This window comes from Protopterus annectens, chromosome 2.part2 (assembly GCF_019279795.1).
Source record: "Protopterus annectens isolate FY-2018-M chromosome 2.part2, PAN1.0, whole genome shotgun sequence".
In the NCBI taxonomy this organism is placed as follows: Eukaryota; Metazoa; Chordata; order Ceratodontiformes; family Protopteridae; genus Protopterus; species Protopterus annectens.
The window spans coordinates 225,235,380-225,258,756 of NC_056730.1; positions in this window are offsets into that span (position 1 = coordinate 225,235,380).

Below are 23,377 nucleotides of genomic sequence, written 5' to 3' on the forward strand. Positions count from 1 at the left end.
AAAAAAAGTAAAATAAACTTCAGAAGTCCTATCTAAACTACTTCAAAATGTACCCATGGTTATAACACACATTAGGAATACTACAGCAAATCACAAGACATAACTCAATTGTTTGCCATCTCTCATAAAATCACAACCGAGGAAAATTACTGATAATAAGTATGGTATATGATGAGATATAAATCAGAATCTCATTAACTCTGGATGGTAGATTCGACAACATGGAAAACAGGGTAAGGCATAATAATATTTGAATTCTAGGACTCCCTGAGTACATGGAAGGATATAATCTCACAGTTTTTATAACAACATTTACTTAAGTATGTAAGCAGACTTGGAGTAAACAGTGGAGCAGACAATAGCTGACAATTATGGCAGTAAGGAGTTTTAGTTCTCTCAAAAAACATTTTTTTAGGGGAGTGGGTCTTTTAAGTTTGAATAAGCTCCAGAAAACTAATGACAATTTACATTGCAACTCAACAAAACTGAGATACACAGCTATGGTGATGAATCATAATAAATGGTTATTAATGTTACTCAGGTGGTTTATGTTATTTTTGTCAAGTTTTGACAAGGGTCTCCCTATGAATTATTTACAAATGGGAGCTATATAATGTTTGCTACCCACACACAAAATTGCCATTTAAACAATTAAAAAAAAAATTATCCTTGTTTTCCATCTTTCCTGACCTAGAGTAGTCCAAATACAGGCTTTGCTGTATTCTGGACTTTTGGAAAGTTCCTGTGTTGCCCATTTACTTTCTTGGATAAAGGGAGGCTTCTTTGTTCACCAGTGGCAGTGGGGAGCTTGGAGCAGCCTATCTATCCCTGGAGGAGTGTTCCCAGCACAAGAATCTGGTAGTCTATTGGCCATTTTGGGGCAATTTCTAGCTCTTTCAAGTCCCCCTGTATAAAATCCACTTTGGTGCGGTTTTTGCACTTGTTACTACTCAGCCAAGCTCCTTGTGGTCCTGCAGAGTGGTGCTAGCAGCAGAGAGGCTAAAAGAGCAATTGCTAACCTGATAAAAGTGTTTGTTTTCCAGCTACTACCTGGGCGACTGTCCGATCTAGCTAAACTGCAAGTATTTCTGCTTCTTGAACTGTTTTAAACTGTTTAAAGTTGTTTGTGCACCTGCACTTTTAAAGTTTGTCCTGTTTGTTGCTTTTACCTGTTGAGGCTACACACTCAAGTGTGCTAGCCTGTGTTACATATTTATTGCATTTTCCTGCTGTTTGTTGCAAAAAAAAAAAAAAAAAAAAATATCCTTGTTTCCCGTCTTTCCTGACCTAGAGTATTCCAAATACAGGCTTTGCTGTATTCTGGACTTTTGGAAAGTTCCTGTGTTGCCCATTTCCTTTCTTGGATAAAGGGAGGCTTCTTTGTTCACCAGTGGCAGTGGGGAGCTTGGAGCAACCTATCTATCCCTGGAGGAGTGTTCCCAGCACAAGAATCTGGTAGTCTATTGGCCATTTTGGGCCAATTTCTAGCTCTTTCAAGTCCCCCTGTATAAAACCCACTTTAGCGTGGCTTTGCGCGATTTTGCGCATAGCGCAGCATCGGGCAGTGCCTCTTAATTGGGTTTAAACCATTCTCGGCTCCACAAAGTCTGCTCTTTACTTTTTCCCTTAGAACTGATCTAGTTATCATAATAAACACCCTATTCCCACTCTACAGCCTGGCACTTGCTCACTAAAGCAATTAAACACTAAAAAATTAAAAGCACTACACCCTCACAAACTCCCCTTGAGTACTTTGTTCCCCATTGGCCCTTTTTTTCAATTATAAAGGAATTCCCAATACGATTCTAGCATGTCCAAAGGTCAGTTGTCAATCTCCTCTCCGGTCCAGCTGGTGAATCTGGGAATCTTGAGGCAAATGTTACAACTGCCTCATGTACACAGGCAACCCTCTCCTCCTCCCAACAAATTCCAACACATGTGAGAGATGCAACCATATAGCCAAACTGGAGGCTAAGCTCTCTCATCTCAGTACTGGCGTAACCAGTCAGGAGGAGAAGGAAACGACAGTCACTACAATTCCAGTCTCACATAGACCTACCACAACAGCAAACCAAGCACATAAACACACAAAAACATACTCGGAGGCTCTAAATAAAAATCTTCCTAAGCAGCAGAGACCTCCAAAGCAGACACCCAAGCAACCGCTACCCCAAAACAAAGCACGTGCAACACATAGCTCACAAAGCCAGTGTGCTGAACAGTCACAGCCCTTAAGGCTAAACAACACACCTGATACACTTGTAATAGGTGACTCTATTGTCAGGCACACTGACGTCCCGCTCACCAGGCTGAACAAGGAGAAGGTCACAGTGAGCTGCCTGTTGGGTGCTAGGATCCGCCACATAACACAAGCACTCAGGTCACTCCAAGGCAAGTACAAATATGACTCAGTCATTGTCCATGCTGGTGTGAATGACCTGAGACGTACCTCCCTGGACTACATGAAAAGAGACATAGAGGAGCTCTCTGAGCATGTAGCCCAGGCCAGTATGACCCTGACCTTGAGTAGCATCTTACCCTCACCAAGAATGATGCCACAATATGAAGACAAGATGACCAATTTCAACAATTGGCTTAAGTATTGGTGTCATTCAATGGGGATCCAATGCCTGTCTGCCTGGGATGACATGCTCGACAAGCCACGATGCTTCGCTAGGGATGGCTTGCACCTGTCACCCCTGGGCTTTCAGATATTGGCAAAGGCTCTTGCCACCCCCGTATTGCCTTTTTTAGGCAAGGCTCAAAAGATAAACCCACCTCCATAGGTATCACAAGGGATAAGAAACTAAGAGTAATGCTACTCAACGCCAGAAGTCTAAACCTCAAGATGCATGCACTCAAAACTCTCCTTAGCATGGAGAACATCAATATCTGTGTAGTAACAGAAACCTAGTTCAAGGCTCCCGAGAGCACCCCAGCATTACCAGGTTATACCTCATACCATGTTTTTCGGCCCCAAAACTTGGACCAAACCTCAAAAGGAGGGGGAGTATCAATATTCGTCAAAGATACCCACACCTCCAGGTTGGTGGCACAGCACGAAGCATCAGAGACTATCCATGTGCAACTAACAGTGGGTAAAACTGCCTTCCAGTTTATAGCCTGCTACAGACCACTGTCCCAAACCTAGGAACCCCACTCGGCCTTCCTGAGAACACTGGAAAATATGAAGGTCTCTCCAAACACCATTATATTAGGTGACTTCAACTACCCTAACATAGACTGGGAGCATTACTGTAGCTCCAACACCCTAGCCCAAAGGTTCCTAGAATTTATAAACTCAAATGCTATGGAACAACTTGTTGCCACTCCCACAAGAGGGAAAAACATACTGGACATGATCATCACCAACATGGGGACTCTATGCTCCAGACCAGAAGTGTATCCCTCACTGGTAAGATCAGACCATAAACTAATCTCACTAGATATTCACATCCTGACCCCAGCCCCTGCCCAGAAAACCACAGTGAAAAACTTCTTTAAAGCAAATTTCACACTTCTCAAAACCGAGATGGAATCCTTCAAAGCCCCCAGGCCTGTGGAAAATACAGTCCAGACCACAGAATCCTTTATAAACGCATTCTATGAACACCTTCAGGAATGCATGGATCATGTAATCCCAAATAAAACCAAGACCCAATCCTCCAAAGTTAGGCGTCCTGTCTGGTGGACCCCAGCCATAAAAAAACTATATAATAGAAGGAGGAAGCTACTACATGATAGAGCAAAATCCCAAAAAGGGAAGGCATCTCTGATCTATATTAGCAAAAAACTATGGGCACTCATAAAATCGTCTAAGGCCAGCTTCGAGAGAAAAATTGCGCAGGACACTAAGGATAATCACAAGGCTTTCTTTAGTTATGTTAGGAACCTGGGTGGGAATTCCCAGATATGCTCAGAATTAGTCCAAAATGACAAAAAATACACCGAACCCACAGACATTGCCAACATCCTAGCTGACAGGTTCAGTGCAAACTTCTCCCCCCTTCCCCACCAAAAGGGCAAATATCTATCCCAGGAGAGTGCTGCCCTCCTGACATCTCAGATGCTCAGGTAAGAGCCGCCCTCTCCAAAGCAAAAAACACAGCATCAATGGGACCAGATGGTGTCCCGAGCTGCGTCCTACATGAACTCCAAGAAGAACTAAACCCAGACATAAAATTACTGTTCAATCCCAGCCTTACTACAGGATATGTACCCAAAGAGTGGCGTACAGCAACAGTGGTACCTCTCCACAAAGGTGGTGCCTCAATGGATCCTGAAAACTATCGCCCTAAAAGCTTGACTAGCTTGGTCTGCAAAGCTATGGAAAGGATCATCATGGACCTCATAAATAAAGATATTGGGGACCTACAGACACTGGATCCTACCCAGTTCGGCTTTGTTAAGGGCAGATCCTGCCTCTTAAACCTGGTCAATTTCTTTGAAACAGTCACCAAGTCCATTGACGAGGGGAAGGTGGTCCACACAGCCTACCTGCACCTTGCAAAAGCCTTCGATACAATACCCCACTCTGGCATTATAGATAAGCTCACCAGCTTAAATATAAACCCCTATGTCACTAGATGGGTTGCAAACTGGCTCAAGGACAGAACCCACATGGTTAGAATTACTGGAGCCATGTCAGACTCCAAACCAGTTACAAGTGGCATCGGACAAGGCTCAGTCCTGGGACCTCTCTTGTTTGGTATATATTTCTCGGAGGTACAGGCTAACATGGAAGGACTGTGGCTGACCAAGTTCGCTGATGACTGCAAACTGGGTGCCATAATCATCTCTCCAGCCGACACAAGCATCCTCCAAAAGGGCCTCATAGAAACAGACAACTGGTGCCAGAGCCATGGCCGCAAGCTAAATGCCAAAAAGTGTATAGTCATCCCCTTTGGCAAAAACAAAGTGCCCACAAATTACCACATGGGTGGTAATCCATTAAGTACGGAAGAAGTAATTAGGGACCTAGAGACCCAAGTTGATAGCAATCTCTCATGTGACAATCACATGGCCAAAGTGGTTAGAAAAACATTTTATATAGCCCACCTAGTCATGAAGTGATTCACATCTAGATCAGTGGAGGTCATCGTGCCTCTTTACTCATTCCTCATCAGGCCCATAATTGAGTACAATGCCCCTTTTGGGATGTACCTTACCAGACACCTGCAGCAACTGGAAAGACCCCAAAAGTACCTCACCAAGAAGATCAAAGGGCTCAAACAGATGCCATATGCTGCCCGGTTAAAGAAACTCCAGCTCTACTCAGTGGCATACCACCTGCTCAGAGGCGATCTGTGCCTGACGTATAAAGCCATGTCCAACCCGAAATTAATGGACATGCTGCACCTCAGAAAATCCAAATCCCATCGAGCTACGCGCTTGAGAGACTTGAACCTCAGCACTGAAATAAATAGGACATGCTGGAGGGATGGATTCATAACCCAGAGGCTCTGGAATAAAATCCTAGTCCAGGTTAGGCAGAGTCCCTCATTGACTCTCTTCAAGAGGAATCTAGATGAGTGGATGGGAGATAGTAGGTTTACCCCGGGTATCACTTCTGTGTCACTGTTAGACAGAGGCACAGTATACTAACCTCGAAAAAGGGCATAGCAAAATTCATTTAAAATGGGTGGCAAAAGCCAAACACACTCTGGCTAGGCTTATAAATGCCCTAGGACAGATAGCCTAGTATGAACCTATGAACCTATGAACCTATGAACATAATTAGATGTGTCCTGATATATATAATTCTATATTGTCTGATATGTGTAGATAAGAATACTCAAAATTAATTAATAATGTGCTCATGACTTTTCATATCAGATAGTGACATATGAGACCAGTCTTGGGTTTTGATTTGCAATGATTAAAAGTCTATTAGAGAGGAAATATGGGAGCGAGATGCAGAGCATCTGCCATTTCATGACCTGATCTAAAGCCCAAGTGTAGCTTAGAGACATATGACAATCACATTACACAAGAAAGCTGTCTAGGTATTGGGACATATTACAAGTCTAATAAGATAAGGTATATGACCCCACAAAGCATAATGGAACAAAAGTAGGAGGAAAAATATACTCAAAAGTATGAGACAATCATTAGACTGACCTTAAACATGAGGAGTATAGCAACATCATTCAAAACAAAGGCAATTTTTAATTATCTACATAAGATTAAGGTGAAACTAATATGTTCAGAGGAAACTAAGCTGAAAAGCATGGATCAAGTAGGATTTTGGAAAATATGAAAGGCCTGAAGGTGTATGAACTATTCTGGAACTGCTATGCTGAGCTGGTCCAAGTGGAAGGAGGCGACAAACAAATCTGGTAGATAGGTAATTGTCTTTGTTAAAACAGTGAAATAAACACTTCTGATACAACTTCTTTGACCCAGCTAAGCACAATGCAATCATACTTGCTGACTGTGATAACGCAATAAAAGAAAACAAAGTTAATGTGGTTGACATTATAATAAGAGGTCCTTTTAATTTGGTGATGGATAGGCTTCCAGAAATAGTAAGAAAAACAAAAAAGACACAAACATGCTTAAAAATCATACTAAAATAAACAATTTAAGAGATGACACTAAATGCAACACCGGCTTAAATCCCAGATCTTTATTGAACACAAGCTTAATGCTTTCATCCTGTCTTTATAAAGGACTTAATAAGAGTTAGTCTATAGGAAATTACATCACACTTAAAAAAAAATTCTACCAATCATATCACTTGCCTACTGAATAAGAAGTCAATGACATCAGTTTAAAATGTTTTAGAAACATTTAAGGAACACCTTGAATTCAACATTAAATAAATAATTTATGAATTACATAATTATTTACTTAATATTTAAAAATAATAATTATAATAATAATAAAATAATGATAATAATGGTAATAATAATAATTATAATCTACTACTCAAATAATAATTCAAATTTTGTTAGCCCTGTCTTTTAAAATACTATGAAGAAAAATAGTTTAATTTAAGCCAGATTCTGTACAAGCATTTAAAAGCAATTGTCACATAACCTCTCTTATTTCCAATGCATTATCAAAGTCCACCCCTCTTTCATCTATTACTATCTTACAATGCCAACAAATTTACATTTTTAGAGTGTTTCTATAAAGCATGTGTTTCTTCCCCTTTTGTATATCATCCAAATGTTTATAGATCCTGTCTTTTAATTTCCCATTAATTTTCCCCTCATAAAATACCTAACAAGTTAAAGAAGTAGCTGTGCTCATAGCTCTATTGGTGTTACAATTACATAATCCTGGGCATCCGGTAGTCCTTGGATGCCCTTCTACACAAATGTAAGGTCCATTGTCCACATGCTTGCAACACTTAGTCCCCATGCTTACTCATTATTTATCTCAAATATTGTTTTATTATGTTGTCCTTTCTCCAGACATTTATTTTTTTATTTTTCCCTGTAATGTAAGTAATCTGGAGTTTATCTATTGACTTCTCTTTATTCTCCAGAGTAAAAATTAAATTCCATACATCCCTAATAATCACAGATATTCCATGTGTTTCATGATCGGAGCACCATTGCTCCTATCTTATTTAAATTCCCTTTCTTATTTCCTTCATTTAATGTGTGGGACTTGGGAAGTATTACTTCCAAATTACAGTAAGCTAACTCTGATGAAGTCCTTTGTAAAGACAGGATGAAAATGTTAAGTTTGTCTTCGGTAAAGATCTGGGATTTAACTGGTATTATGTTTAGTGCTGTCTCTTACATTGTTCATTTTAGTCTTGCATTGGATGTGTTATTTTTTTTTTTATTCTAGTTTAGACTTAAAATGATAACAGAAGATTTTGAAATTATGGATGGATGGAGGATATTAAATCTCATGGAAAAATGTACACATACTTAAACCCTAAGGGATGAGTAGCCAGTGATTTGGGCTTAGGGTTACTCTCCCATCCTATGTGAACAAAGAGGGAATAAATAGAAATTCTCCCAACAATATGGTTGGATCATGCAGCAGATAGCTTCAAACTAGTAACTATCTAAGAAAGGCCACAACACCATTATCATGGTGGCTGGTCCCTTTATTGATGAATTCTACACAGCTATTAGAAATAATTATTGGAAGAATAACAGCCTATTGGGACATTTCTCTTTATGCAGAGTACTCATTGTGGATAAACTGGGGCTTCTTTAAAATAAATGTTACAGAACTTGCACAAGCCTTGACTAAAGAAAAGAGGAATAAGAGATTGATAAATATAAGGTTAGCAGAAGGATAAGGTTAGCAGAAGGATGTTTTCTACAACTAGAAACACAATATAAAAAGATAGGACGTAGAAGCAAGCATAAAGTTAAGGAAATCAGACAGGAGAAAAACCCTCTTAAAAAATTGTACTTTCATAAAACTGAAGACAAATGGGAAAGGTGTTTCTTTAATTGACAAAGGGCATTGCTTCGCAAAAAATTATAGGGTGTATATTGCAGGAAAGAGTGGGAGAAAATGGGTATATTCGAATTAAAAGATAAAGTAATTTCAGTGGTTACATATCCAGACCAAATAAATAATATCTTGGCAGTGGAATATGAGGAAAAGTTCAGGTTAGGTATAGAGGAAGGAAAGGCTTGGTCAGCTGTCGTAGGAACATTGAGTCTATCTAAGATTACTAAGCCTGAAGCAGATAATCTAGCAAGTGAAATTACAAAGGGGAGAGCGATCATAATCCATGGCTGTTGAAGTGTTAACTTTGGGTAAAACTCCAGGGCTGAACAGGCTCACAACAAATTTCTGTCAGGAATTTTAAAAGGAAATAGCAATCCCATTGTTAAAATAAGTGTGAAAGAAGGCATATTTTCCAGTAGATACAAATATAAATAAAGTGTTGATATTCCTTGTGCCAATAAAGATAAGATCCAACCAAGTAATTACAGATCAATATCACTCCTGCAATTAGACCTAAACATATACATACATATATATATATATATATATATATATATATATATATATATATATATATATATATATATGTATATATATACAGCAATCATATCAAGTAAAATAATACATTTATTATTTCAAATATTATCTCATCATCAGCAAGGATTTGTCAAATAGAGGCCTGGTCAAAAGTGCAGAAACTCTGTTCCCTAATAAATGTCAACACAGGAGCCATATTAATAGACTTCAGTAAAGCATTACTTTTGGTCAAATGGTCCTTTTTTTGTCACCTGCTAGAAGTAATGAACTTTCCAAAAAAAGTGTATAAAAATGTCATCTACTGTGCATGAATTGTAAAGAATTTGTGGCCACAAATAGACCAGACTAGGAACATGAGGTAAGGATGTTCTGTCTCCCTCTTTTTATTCATCATAGCCACAGAATTCTTTATGCAATATTTCAATATTTATATTATGCATCTGGGTATACACATGAGGTAAGGAGACCCCTTGACATCAACATAGTTTGCCAATGAATGTGTGTAATTAGACTTTTAAAACTTCACTTTACAAAGAAATGTGGGATACAATTTGCAGACAGAAGAAAAACTATAATGCATATACTTCCCAAAATTATTTTACTGTAAATGTATTTTGCCAATACAACCATTAGGCTTACAGAACAAATATCAAACATTTATTTCAGAATTGTTATAGGATGGAACATGTCCAAGAATACTGAAAAATAAGTCATGTTTACCATTAATCCTGGAGGAAGGACTATTCGTGATTTTAACAGGTACCATGATGCAGTCAGAAAACAGCAGTATATTAGAAGTAGACCACATCCTAGACCAATATAGATTCATATATTGTTACTAGGCTAATGACCCATGGGGCCTTTCTTAGCCTAGTCAAATATTCCTGAAAGAATAATGACATGCTGTATCCAAAGAGGACACTGAAGATCAGGCATTTATAAGCTACCTCTGTCCATAAGGGGCATAGGTGCCAGGCCCAGTATAAATTTTCTATTCCCCACCCACCCATCTAGGTTGCACTTAAACTGGGTAATTAAAGTTAACTTCACAGATGGGAAGCCTGTTTCATAGAACAGGCAGTCTTCGAGACACATATCTGTCTCTCCAGCATACTCTGTTTAAGTCACAGACAAAGTTCATGTTCCTATACCTTATATTTTGTTACTGTTTGACTTAGAAATATGCAGGATATTCATAAGTGTGGGGTTTGTGGATGCCTTGTAAGCCAGGCATAGATCACCCCTCAGTAAACTGTAGGAGGCTGAGTAGATGGAAAGGAATTTAAGATGCTCAGTGTAAGGCAGGCTTGTTACACTTTGTATTCTTTTTATAAGAAACTTCTAATATTGCTCAAGTTGATGCATATGCCAGGTACATACCAAAGGGTGCATTATACTCTATGATGGTCTGATAAGTGCAGAGTACAGTGGGATAATGAACTGTTTGGACCTAGATGCTATACCCTTACTTATAAGTTATGCAATATAAAAGGATCTCTTCACCACCATGGACATATGGTGTTTGAAGGGAAGTTTACTCTCTGACCACTGGGTTGACTCTTATGGCCATATTATCATCAGGGTAATTAACTAGGATGATTGACTTCACAAATGATACAATTATGCATTTCTTAACATTGTGTTTAAGAGCATGGCTTTAGCACTATTTGTTAGTTGGAGATAGGCCTTCTTGAAGAATGCTAGCATCTGCAGGAGAGTTGATGGCAACTCCTAGCTTGCAATCATTTGCAAACTTAGTCAGCCATAAATATTCAGCATCTGTTTGCATTTCAGGAAAATGGATTCCAAAAAAGAGTAGGTGCAGTACAGAGCCATGGGGGGACCTTGCTAGTGACTGTCTTCTTGGTGGAGGTGACCTCAACTATTTTAACCTCCTGGGTCCTATCAGTGAGCCTGTTGGCTATCCAGTGGGGAATAAAGGGGTTTATACCTAAATTAGTGAGCTGCTTTATAATGCCTGAGTGGGGTATTGCATCAAAAGCCTTGGTCAGGACGAGGTAAGCTATGTGCACATTCTTGCCTTCTTCCATTGCTTTGATGACCCTCTCAAATAAGTCCACCATATTTAATAGGCATGAACTTCCTTTAACAAAGCCAAACTGTGATGAGTCCAGTGTTTGCAGGTTACCTATGTCCTCATTTATCATTTGCATGATTATTCTTGCCATGGCCTTACATATGAGGTTGGTCAGGCTTATAAGCCTGTAGATTCCCGAATCAGTGGTTGGACCTCCTTTGTGCAGGGGAATGACTGTAGCTATCTTCTATTTCTTGGGCACAAAACCTGACTGTATGCTACAGTTGAAAAGTGATTCAACAGGAACAGAGTGGTTAAATTTCATGCTATTTATTAAGCATCCTGACGTTATCGTGGCCCATAGATGTCATGTTTTTTGGTCTTGGAAAGTACATTCATGATCTGTTCCCTACTAATGGTTGGTGGATTGTGGAATATGGTATTTCCTTTGGACTATCAGGGGGAGTGAGAGGAGAAGTTTGAGCTGAACCAGTCATCTGAAAGGTTGACTATAGCCTATGGTTATTTGTGGGTAATACCATTTACAATACATTCTTTACATTGTTGTGTATTTCCCATAAGATTATGAACATAGCTGTAGAAAGCTTTGTAGCTGTCTTTTGCATCTAAAGCTCTTTTTTCTTCAAATTTAGCCTTTGAAATATTAATTAACCCTTTTAGCTGTCTGTTTAGATTGGGCAGGGGTTTTAATATGCAGGGCTTTCTTCCTGCTATGCTTGGCCAAGATTTTTTTTTTTTTATAATTGTATAACCAATCGATGTTGTGATTCAAAAAAGATGGCTTTTCTTTTTGAGTTTATCTTATTCTTAATACAAGTGGACACAGCTCACCCTATACTGCTATCAATATGGCTGTACAGGGACTTTGTAAACAGCTTAGCATATGCTGTGGTGTTTACTGGGCTTGGGGGTGCTTTGAATTTAGCCAATGTGTCACTTAGTAGAGAGAGGTTAACACTGGAATAGTTCTTAAATATTTTTGCGTTGGCCGAGTCCCCAAATTTAATTTGTCTTTCAAACATTACTGCCTTATTGTTAGATCAGACAAGTGAAAACATTACACTGGGTGAGGAACATCACAATCCATGTTTTTGAATACAAGGTCAAGTAAGTTTGTACCCCTGGTTGGAGAATGTGCCAACTGTTCCAGGATGTTGATACTAATGAAGTTTAGGAATCACTGGCCTTGTGAACTAGAAGTGGTGTAGAATTTCCAATCTATAGAGGGGTAGTTGTGATCCTCATGAATATTTTATAGGGTTGAATGGAGAGGGACACTAGTACATTGAGATACTGTAAGTAGTATGGGTTTCTTAGGACATGGAGGGGGACCTATTGTAGGAAAGGATATAGTACGAGACACTGTTTATGGTGAATTGCACGTGTTTGAGCTCAAGTGGGTCATACGATTTAACTAGTCTGAATCTGAGGTTGTTTTTAATACAGACTGAGACTGCTCTTCTTTTAGTTCCCTCCTGTGCAATAGCTGGTCTAAAGGTGTTAAAGGTATTATAACCTCACATTGCCAGTGCACTCTCCTTGACTTTAAACCATGTCTACATTAATACACAGATAATTGCACACCAGTAAAAGCAAAGCTAGCAGGGATTGGAGTTTCTTGTTAAGACTTACAGCATTGGGCAGTAAAATCTTCAGATATTCCTTCATAGGCTCAGTTAAGTCAGGAATTTTATCAGTTTGGCATTGCTTAAAAAGCCACTATGGGGGGTGGAAAAGGTCTTTCCAACATCTGAAAGCCTAGAGAGGAAAAGTGCAGACCATCCCTGGCAAAGCAGCATGGTTTGTCAACCATGTCCTCCCACCCAAATATTGTACTCCCTTGGACTGACACCAAAAGCTAAGCCAATTGTTAAAAATCAAATTTTTTTCTCTTGGTAACATGGCATCATCCTTGGAGAAGGTAGTATGCTGCTCAGTGCTAGGCTTTTACCTGCATGAGACACATAATTAGTGAGGTCAATCATGTCTCTCTTTATATAGCCATGAGAGGTATGTCTTATGTCATTAACACCCACATGGACTATGACAGAGTCATACTGGTACCTGTGGTTGAATGACCTGAGTGCTTGTGTGATTTGTTGTATCCTAGCTGTGGAAAGGCAGCTAACCATGTTTCTCTCCTTACTCAGTCTGGTGAGGGGGACATTGGTATGCCTCACTATAGAATCACCAGTGACCAGGAAATTTGGCTATACAGTGGTTTGCCTTAAGGGCTTAGCAGTAGAAGCACTGGATACAGTCTTACTATGTGTAGCTGTGGGTGGTGGTTTAACAGAGTGTTTACTTGATGGCTGATGACCCCTTTTTTGATTGTGCTGTGCAGGAGATCTTAGTGTGTTAGAAAGTTTACCTGTAAGTGCCTTAGCATAAGTAGTTTTATATATAGGGTCTTTAACTTGTGCAGTAGGTGTGGTACAAATATCACAGACAACCTCTGTAGAATTAGTTTTGATTGTATGAGACTTTTGCCTCCAGCATTAAAGAATATATACACCTCTCTCATGCTTCATCTGTTTTATTAAGAATAAGTAGGTCATCAGTGTTCATAATGCAATGGCTACAATGCCTTAGAATACTCATCTTAACCAGACTGGCCACAGAGAGAGTCAGGAAATGCATATCCATAGCTACTGATCTACGAGGGAGGAGTGAGGGAAATTTAAATATTGATAGGTCAATAAACAAGGAATGTGATGAGCAGTGCTCAGCTACGCACAGACTGGATGTTCTAATAGTTAAAAAAAAAATCTGTCTAGACAGTAATGGTATTTTAAGGGAAACGTATACTGTGATAGACTGGTGTGAAAACAAGTTACAAGGGGGAATTTTGCTGCAAGATATTGGTGACTATATAGATCACTGCTAGGCCCCTCTGGGTGGAGAGCAGCAGTTCTAATTAAATGCCATAAAAAAGGTCAAAAAGTGCAGATATTGAACACAGAAACACTCAATAAATACAGCTGAGACAAAAACAATAAAAATAATAAGTGCAGAAACAGTGACTGTGGTAATGTAAGTCTTTGCTTGACCTTAGGTTATGAGACAAGCATTGTGCAACTGTGCCGCTTAGATAACAGAGGAGAATCAATAAAAAAAAATAGAAACAAGGCTCTGTGCCAATCAAAACCAGTGCAATCTTCTTTCCTTTACGCAGTCCTTGGCCAGAAAATGTCTCGGGTCCCCTCTATTCTCATTAAAGTGGAACCGAGACAGTTATAACTAAAGACAGTAAAAAAGTTCAAAAGGTGTAGATATTCAAAATAGAAATACTCAATTAATGCAGCTGTGACAAAAAACAATGCAAGAAATCAGTACTGAAACAGTGGCTATGGTAATGTAAGTCTTAGTTTTTGAATAGTTTAACAGAAGCCAGTAACACTCCTCTTCTCAAGTAGTGCAGTCGCCAAATGCCTCAGAGCTCATAGGTTATGAGCCAATTGTTGTACAATTCTGACACTTAAATTAACAGTGAAGTTTCGATAAAAAGTAAAAAACATGAACAAGGCCCTGTGGCCAATCAAAACATTATATTCTTCTTTCCTTTCTTCAGTCCTGGGTTAGAAAATGACTCAGGTCTCCTTTACTCTCACGAAACTGGAACCAAGGCAGTTCTAACTAATGACTGTAAAAAAGGTAAAAAAATGCCAATATTCAATACAGAAATGCTCAATTAATGCAGGAAAAAACAAGTGCTGAAACAGTGGATATTGTAATGTAAGTCTTAGGTATTGTAGAATTTAGAAGAAACCAGCAACACTCTTCTTCTCAAGAAACGTGGTCGCTAAATGTCACCTAATGCCTCAAGCACAGACATTCAGATTTTTAAACAAGCTAGCCCTCTAGCCAATCAAATAAAGACACAATAAGACTTACAACAGCAATGCCAGCTCAGAAGGGTTTAGGCTATGCTGTCCTGCCATGAGAGTGCAGACCACAGATTTTCCTAATACAAAATAATTGGTTTAGAGCCCAAGTTCTTAAAGCAGAGCAAAGACATTGAGAATAACAGGCACAATAAGCCTCCATCAGTAATTCCCAAGTCAGAACCGTGGGGACTGCCTCTCCTGCCACAAGAATGTAGACCATAAACCATCTTAATGTAAGATAAGTCTGGAGCCCAAATGCTTAAATCAGAACTAAGAGGCTTAGCATAATAGTTACAATGTAATCAGGCTACTAGCAAGCAGTGATAAATGCAGCAGATTAAATGCAATTCAACACTTTAAGAATGTGCAGCAAAGAGATAAATAAATTAGGAAGAAGCACAAATACAGTAAAATCAGATGAATAAAGTGCATTTTGTTTAGTAAGAGGGAAGGCAGGAAACAGAAGAACATTCAAGTTTATGAGTCCTAAGGCAGAGGACCTTTGCCAGTTGATCTCTAATTGTGCAGTAGAATGAGCTGATAAGATGAGACTGGGAGGAGCATCCAAAGCTAAATTTACAATAGGGGTAGACAACTCAAAAGCAACCAAGTTTAAAAGTACAACAGGAGTAGAGCGGGTGGGTGGGAGAAATTAGATGCTGACAGAGATCAACAATAGTCAGGCAGAGAACAAGTGACAGGACTACAGCTAAATAACCTCTTAAAACTCCAAAAAGACAAAAAAAACTTAAAACAAGGAAGTAACCAAACTTTAATGAATTACTCCAATCAAAAATCAAATGCAGACAGAGATCAGCAATAGTCAGGCAGAGAACAGCAAGTCACATAGCACTACACAGCAAACTTTGGAGAGTGCACCTGAGAGATAACTGTACAAGATCAAAAAATACATTGATATGGAACCTGGAAGGTGGGGGGATAGTGGCATTATAATGAAAGCATAGTAATTGCAAGAGTCAGAAAGAGGGCTGTTAATGGAAGAGTATTGGCGGCATTAAGTTGAATGTCCTATTTTCTGGACAAAATGTGCGGTAAATGGGAAATGGTAGGCAATGGATGTGTGAGATCATAAAATAATTCATTACTGAGTTATGGTGATTTGATGTCCAGTATACAAAACCACTAATTCATACAGTGGCAGTATTTCAGCTAAGATAAGCATTACAAGTCTGTAAAATGCAAGCAAATGTAGAAGAGGACCAAATATGGAAGTATCTGAAGAGGAGTTCAATGAGTAGAAAGGACTGCAGAAGAGGATAGAAAATAACTGATTTATACAAGGAAGAAGATAATGTTCAGGATAAGTATCTAGACTTAATATTATAGAAATGGAAGAAAAAGCTACACATAACTATAGAACAGAAACTGTGGCTATATGCACCAAGTAATATTTCAGATATATTGTGATTCACACCTTTTTTATTTGCTTTTGTCTAATATATTTAATATTATCAAAGTGTTTCTTGAATAATATTATATGGTCAATTTGATAAATGTGGATTATTTGACATCAAATAAAAAGATATGTAAAAAATCCTATGTAATTGCACATGGACATAACCCGGTGAACTACTTTTTCACCCATACAAGGAGCTGCATTGAGAAGCAAAAGTTTACAATCACACAATCATACTAATTTTAGTAAGGTATGCAAGTAATGACAGATGTGGTCCTGTTGTATAAATATATATGCTGTTCATTTTAATTGCTACAACCTTTACTATGCAAACAAACTAATCTTTCATAAAAGCAGCTATACTTATCCTGGTGCTCTCTTGGATACCATAGTCTGTCCCTATGCATTTCCATGTTCATTTTAATCTGTGCAGGAGTTGCAGATGTAGAAAGAGCAGAATGAAAAGGTGTATGTTGCCATGCATTGGTAGGTTGTATTGGACAAGTAAATTATATTATGCTTACTATACAGAGGTGGAGGCTTTGCCTTAATTTCATCCTCTCACCAGCCAAGGAGGTCTAGCTTGTAGTGACTTTAGTCAATGTAGTGGTGATGGTACTGTCCCTCTTATGTGGATGCCAGAAGCATGAGTGACAATTTGGCCAAACTATTCCATGTATTCTGCCTTATACTATAACCTGGTATGGCACTCCTGCAGGAAACTGTGGCAGTAATTCTTATGGAAGATGTCCAGAAAAACCTTGAACTCATCTTCACACTGCCATCACCTTCTCCAGCAATACTTGTCTCATCTTCAAAGATCTCAAGAAATATGGCAAATAATTGATGCCCAAACAAGTTCTCACATGTCATATCCTTTGTGTATTTACAGGCACAGAAGGGAATCTCATTTGCTGGATGGATGTCAGTATAATAAAATGTATGTACTACATTACTATGTTTCTAATCATAGTTCAAGATATGAAACCTAAACCTTGTCACCACAATAAACAGAACATGCTGGAGGGATAGATTCCTGTCCCAGAGACATCCAATACTCTGGAACAGACTACCTATCTAAGTCAAACATGACTCCTCATTAGCACTCTTCAAGAAAAATCTTGATGATTGGATGGGAAATAACAAATTCACCCCGGGGATCACTTCTGTGGCTCTGCTTGACATGAGCACAGGAAAATAATTTTCTTGGGTGGCGAAAGCCAGGGTACCTTTTCTGCTAGGCTTATATAGGCTCTACGGCCAATATCCTAGTACCTACCTATGAACCTATGAAATATGGCAGTCCACCTCACATCTTTTTTGTACTGAGAATATTTGCTAAACAGCAACTCTCATATTCACATGGTTAACTACATAATGACAATAAGACTGTGGAATACTAGCTGTCATCTGCAGCAGTCAGCCAGCATTGGGGACCCAGGGTGCTGGCAAGAAGTGGGCTACTGGCTGAAGGAAATGCATTACACTGAAAGTGGAAACCTGTACAGCCATGTGGAACAACTCCACCAAGGATGGTCTCACGCCTGGCTACAAGGGAGGAGGGTGATCACAGCATAATGATGAACAGAATTGGGAAAGCAGAGAAACCAGGCAAGAAACCACATGGAATTTTGATCAAAACCATTTGCTCATGCTACCACATCAGGGGCAGCTGATGCCCAAGCATTGGAGACCCAGGGTGCTGGTGAGAAATGGGCTACTGGCCGAAGGAAATTCATTACACCAAAATTGAAAACCGGTATCACCTCATGGAATGTTTAAAATGTCCACCATATTGGTCAAAAGGAAATCATTGCCAGGATCTCATAAAATACAAAATCTTGATCACTGCAGTGTCAGAGTTATGACTCACTGGATCTGGAACACTGACCATCCAACCACCTACAGTGAATGAAATGATGATTCTGTACTACTCTGGCAGCAAGAGGCTGGCATTGGTTTTATGCTGAATAGCCGGACTGCAAGAAGCATGTTTGGTTTCCAGCAAATATTGGACTGCCTGGCAGTGTTCACCATTGATGGTACCCTCAAGACCCACATTCTGTCTATCTATACACCAATCAAGATGAGTCCAAACCCAGCCAAGGATAACTTCTACAACCAGCTCCAATACATGGTGGATTCGATCCCATGGACCGAGATGATCATCTTGGTGGGAGACTTTAATGCCTACATCAGTGAGGACAGGTCCGGTTGGGAAGCAATGATGGATAGATTTGGTCATGGGAACATGAATAATAATGGCCTGCACTTTCTGTCTTTTGCTGCATCAAACAATCTCATTGTAGGAAATTGCCATTTTCAGCACCCCCTCAACACCAGCTTGCATGGCGAAACCAACCTGGTGAAGATTCAGCCAATTTAGACTACATCCTGTCAACTCTCACTTCCGATCATTGCTCAGGGATATCTGTGCTATGCGAGGACCTGACTGTGGCTCTGAACATTACCTTGCCCATGCTGTGGTGAAGCTTCACTTTCAGCATGCAAAGTGCAAGTCACTTCTGCCAGCCAGGTTGGACTGGAATCATCTGATGGCTCCCACATGCAAACAGAAATTCCAGATCCCCGGTCAAACTAGTTGCAGCATTGACCCAAATGGAGGACATGGATGATGCAGAAAAGCAGATATCAAACTCCATCATGGAATGTACCAAATTGTTATGCCTATCCATCTACTGCTGAATGTAGCCATGGATATCTGAAGAATGCCTGGATCTCATAGCCCAGTGGATGCAGATTAAGAATGTCAACTATAAATGATACCTGCAACTCAATTGAGAAGTTCCCTGGAGGCTAAAATCAGAAGGGGAAGCATGTTGGATCCGGGTGGCAGCCAACTATGAGGAGGCAACATGCAGACACGAGTACCACACCATGTACAGCTCCATCAAGTGATTGAGTGGGAAGAACAAATCCACCATTGACAACATCAAAAAAGTGGATGGGACAGTCATGCACTAACCTTTTGAACACCTGAAATGTTGGAATGAATTCTTACAAGAGCTTTTCAACCATGACCCACCTCATGGAACTATTTTTGATCCACCACCCATCGATCTCCCTGTGGCTCCAATGACTGATGCAAAGCCAACAGTCAAAGAGGTGAAATAATCTATCAGAATACTGAGAAACAGCAAGGCACCAGGAGAAGATCAGGTCACTGTGGAAACAATCAAGGCTGGAGATGATATCATGCCCCACCAACTCCATGCACTGATCGAGCTGCTATGGGTTACAGAACAGATACCATCCACATGGAAGAAAGCCATCATCATACCCATCCACAAGAAGTGGGACAACAGAAATGCAAGAATTATTGTGGCATCAGCGTGCTCTCCATCATTGGCAAAGTCTTTATGAAGATCATACAATTCAGGCTACAGAAACACTGTGAGCAAACCAGCAGGGAAGAACAGGCAAGATTCAGACCAAATAGAGGATGCTGCGATCAAATCTTCACCATCCATCAGCTAATGGAGGAAAGAATCTGATGTGCACAATGTAGAGTTTTTGCCTTTATCAATTTCAGGTCTGCATTTGACTGTTTCCACTGGTCTGCCCTGTGGAAGACATTGGAGACTGAGCACATGATGAAGAAAATAATCACATTCCTTCAAACATTATGCAATGGTTCATCCATCAAGGTGTGCATTCGGAACAAAGTGTCTGAACAGCTTACCATCCAGCCTGGGGTCCATCAAGGAGATGTGGTCTCTCCACTGCTGTTCAACACAGTGGTGGATGACATCATGAGAAGAGTATTTAAGGGCAGGAGCAGAGTCCAGTATGACAAAGCCCATTCTGTGACTGACCTGATGTTCATCGATGAGAATGCCATTTTTTGTGTACAGTGATGCTGAGGCCACAGATGTCGTTTACAATATCGCCTGCATCACCCAATCATACAGTCTACAGATAAATGTGGACAAGACAAAAGTGATGGCAACCAATGGGTCACAAGCCGCTAACCACCTTGAGGGAGTTCAGATCAAACATGTGCAAGAATTCAAGTATCTGGGTTTGCTGATCCAGGAGAAGAAGGTGGCATCAACAGCTTAAGTCCATAGCAAGATTGGCCAATCCACCACAGCATTTTCCTCACTCAAGTGGTGTCTATGGAAGAGGACACACATCTTTGTCACCACCAAAATTTGCCTTTTCTGGACACTGATCTTGCCAATTCTCCTTTATGGATCAAAAATGTGGATCTTCCTCAAGCCATACCTAAACAAGCTTGAGGTTTTCCAAATGCTATGCCTGCACCAAATCTGGGGAATCTTGCTTTGTGACTGCATTAGAAATGAGGGCATCCAGGCCAGATGTGATCAACAGCCAATGATCAGTAAACAGATCCAAAACAGGAAGCTGTGCTGGTTTGGACATGTGTGCAGGATGGACACCCACTGTTTGCCATACAGACTATTTTGGAGAGAACCCCCTGTGAACTGGAGAGTTCACAAATCTGCACCAAAAAATACGTGGGCTAAACAAGTAGAAGAGGACTTGAAAAGACAGCAACTCAAACTACAAGCGGCCAGAAATGTTGCCATGTACCGAACAATATGGAAAAGTGTCATGGAGGAAGTCTGGAATCCAGCAGCACCCACAGCAGTGTACCGACTACAGGGTTGACCACCTCTGCCAGCTGCCAGATAGGGACAAAACAAGAAGAAAGAAGAAAGAAGAAAAAAACTTGATAACAGTTGAATGTGTGACGGATGCTTCCCATATGGTAAATGACTCCTTAAAACATAATCTCAGGAACATTACTCATAATAAGGTACACTTAAGAGGTATAAGCATAACAGTTTTTCTACCTGTAAAATCTGGGCTTCTCATGCTGACCACAGGTGCACAGACATGTGAATGGAATCTTGTAAAACGTAACACAATGTTTATCAGGTTTGCTTGTTGCTCATATTGAGCAATTCAGAAAAAAAATATTGAGGCAATCCCTAATTAGCAAACTCATGAATAACAAATGAGATAATCTACATAATTTAAAAAAAAATTGGGAATCCATTTTAACACACTGCTATATATCATATTACTATGACAGGAATGGATTCAAATCTATTGCTGTCTACCCTTTTCTTCACCCACTTCCTTCCTGCTCAATACTTATCTCCTCAGCTTGCATTGTCCCCTCTGATTGCTGTCCCTTTTTCATCTTTCTCTATCTTTTCCAACATTTAATCTTGTCCATCATGCATTAGCACACCACATGCATGCCTTAACGGGCTTAAAAATGAAAAACATTCATCTTTCTGTTGTCATCCATTACACAATAGTTGGCAGAGAGCAAAATCAGTGTCCATACATAACCATAGAAAAATAACAATTACCATTCTATAGCATAAATAAGAGAAAAAATCCTTCAAACTTGCTAAGATCTTGACATGTAACATGTAACTGAGCTGACCATTGATGCACATCACCAAGCAATACTGAAATAAGGTGAAATTAGTAGTGTCACTATACAGCTTCTGTGACTCATTGTAGTCATGAAGTGATGTGTACATAGTCACACATCACATCATGAAGTGATGTGTACATAGCCAATATACTAGTTGAAGGGTTTTGATCTTTTTATGGTTATATGTTGCTTAACAATGTTTACTTTTTAGTCTTGAACACTGTTCTAAAATTCCCATGCAATGTGTGTTTTCTGACAACTTCACTTCAAGTTTGTTGTATCTTCACCGGCTAATGTGCATTACAATGGCTGTGGTAACCCCTAATGTTATACTCCACCTTACATTGCTGAACACAAGCATCTAACCCTGTACAGAACAAAAGCAGGAGTGACATTGCTGAATGGCATTTAAATGTTTTTGACTTGCTAAGTCATGTTCTTTTGCCTCATTATCATACATGTTGTTTCATTATGTGGTCATTAGCTTGATTTTCTGAATATTGTGCACCATGTGGGTGCCTGATTGTTGCATGAATTAAAACTGAAGTTAAATTACATATGTTGAAAACCTACTATGCGAACTGGAACCAAGCAAGGAACAGGGAGTAGACAGAATTAGTAAGAATGATCTGAAAACATGTCAGTGTGAATTCAGAACACCATTACATCCATTATTCCCTAGGTCATTTATGTATGGGGAGATTTTGCATGACTGGAAATATACATTTGTTAAACCTGTCCTCAAGGGGGAAGGGTAACAGGACAAAACCAAAGTCATACAGAACCATGAGTCTACTTTCTTGGGTGGACAAATAAAGGAGAAGGTTGTTTCGGATAAAGTACTATCAGAATTGGAAAGGTTGGGACTTGATACAATATATACCAGATATATCAACATGCATATCTTTAAAATGGGTCTATAACTACCCACAACATAAAGTTCTATAATAATGTAACAGCTTTATATGAAATTGTGTGTTTTGATTTAATTTATGTACACCAATCTTCAGCCTTTGATAAAGTCATGCAAATAAATAAATAAGTTATAACAACAAGGTACTAATGGAATACTGATAAGGTGGCTATTTGCATGGTTTACATACTGGATATGGAAAGAATTATCCTGCACATAGATAGGTAAAATTCTAGGTTACAGTCAGGATGTGCAGCATGGCTCCGTCCTGCACAGAGACTTGTTTAGGTTGCATCTTTCTGATTTATCTTTTCATCTGAGGTGTTCTGCTGCCTTTGTGAAAATGACTTGCAAATGAAAAAAAAAAGAGAGAATGTGTATTAACTGAATGAACATAGGAAGTAGGAATAATGTACATATTGAATAGAATTCTGAATTTTATGTGAAACTAAAACAGAAAGCTTCCAACATGAAAAATTCTAAGCAAGAGGTAAACACTGTTGAAGAAGAATGTATCAGAAAAGCCCTCTTCTATCACTGCAAGGTAGACAAATCAGGACTTTGGGCAACTGATGCCTATAAGTAAGAAGAACTTCTTCTTCAGATGCTAACACCTAGCTGTAATAATTCATGGAGCAGGTATTGTGAATGAGAAATTTACTGAACTGTACAAGATGGCTAGGGAAAAAAAAAG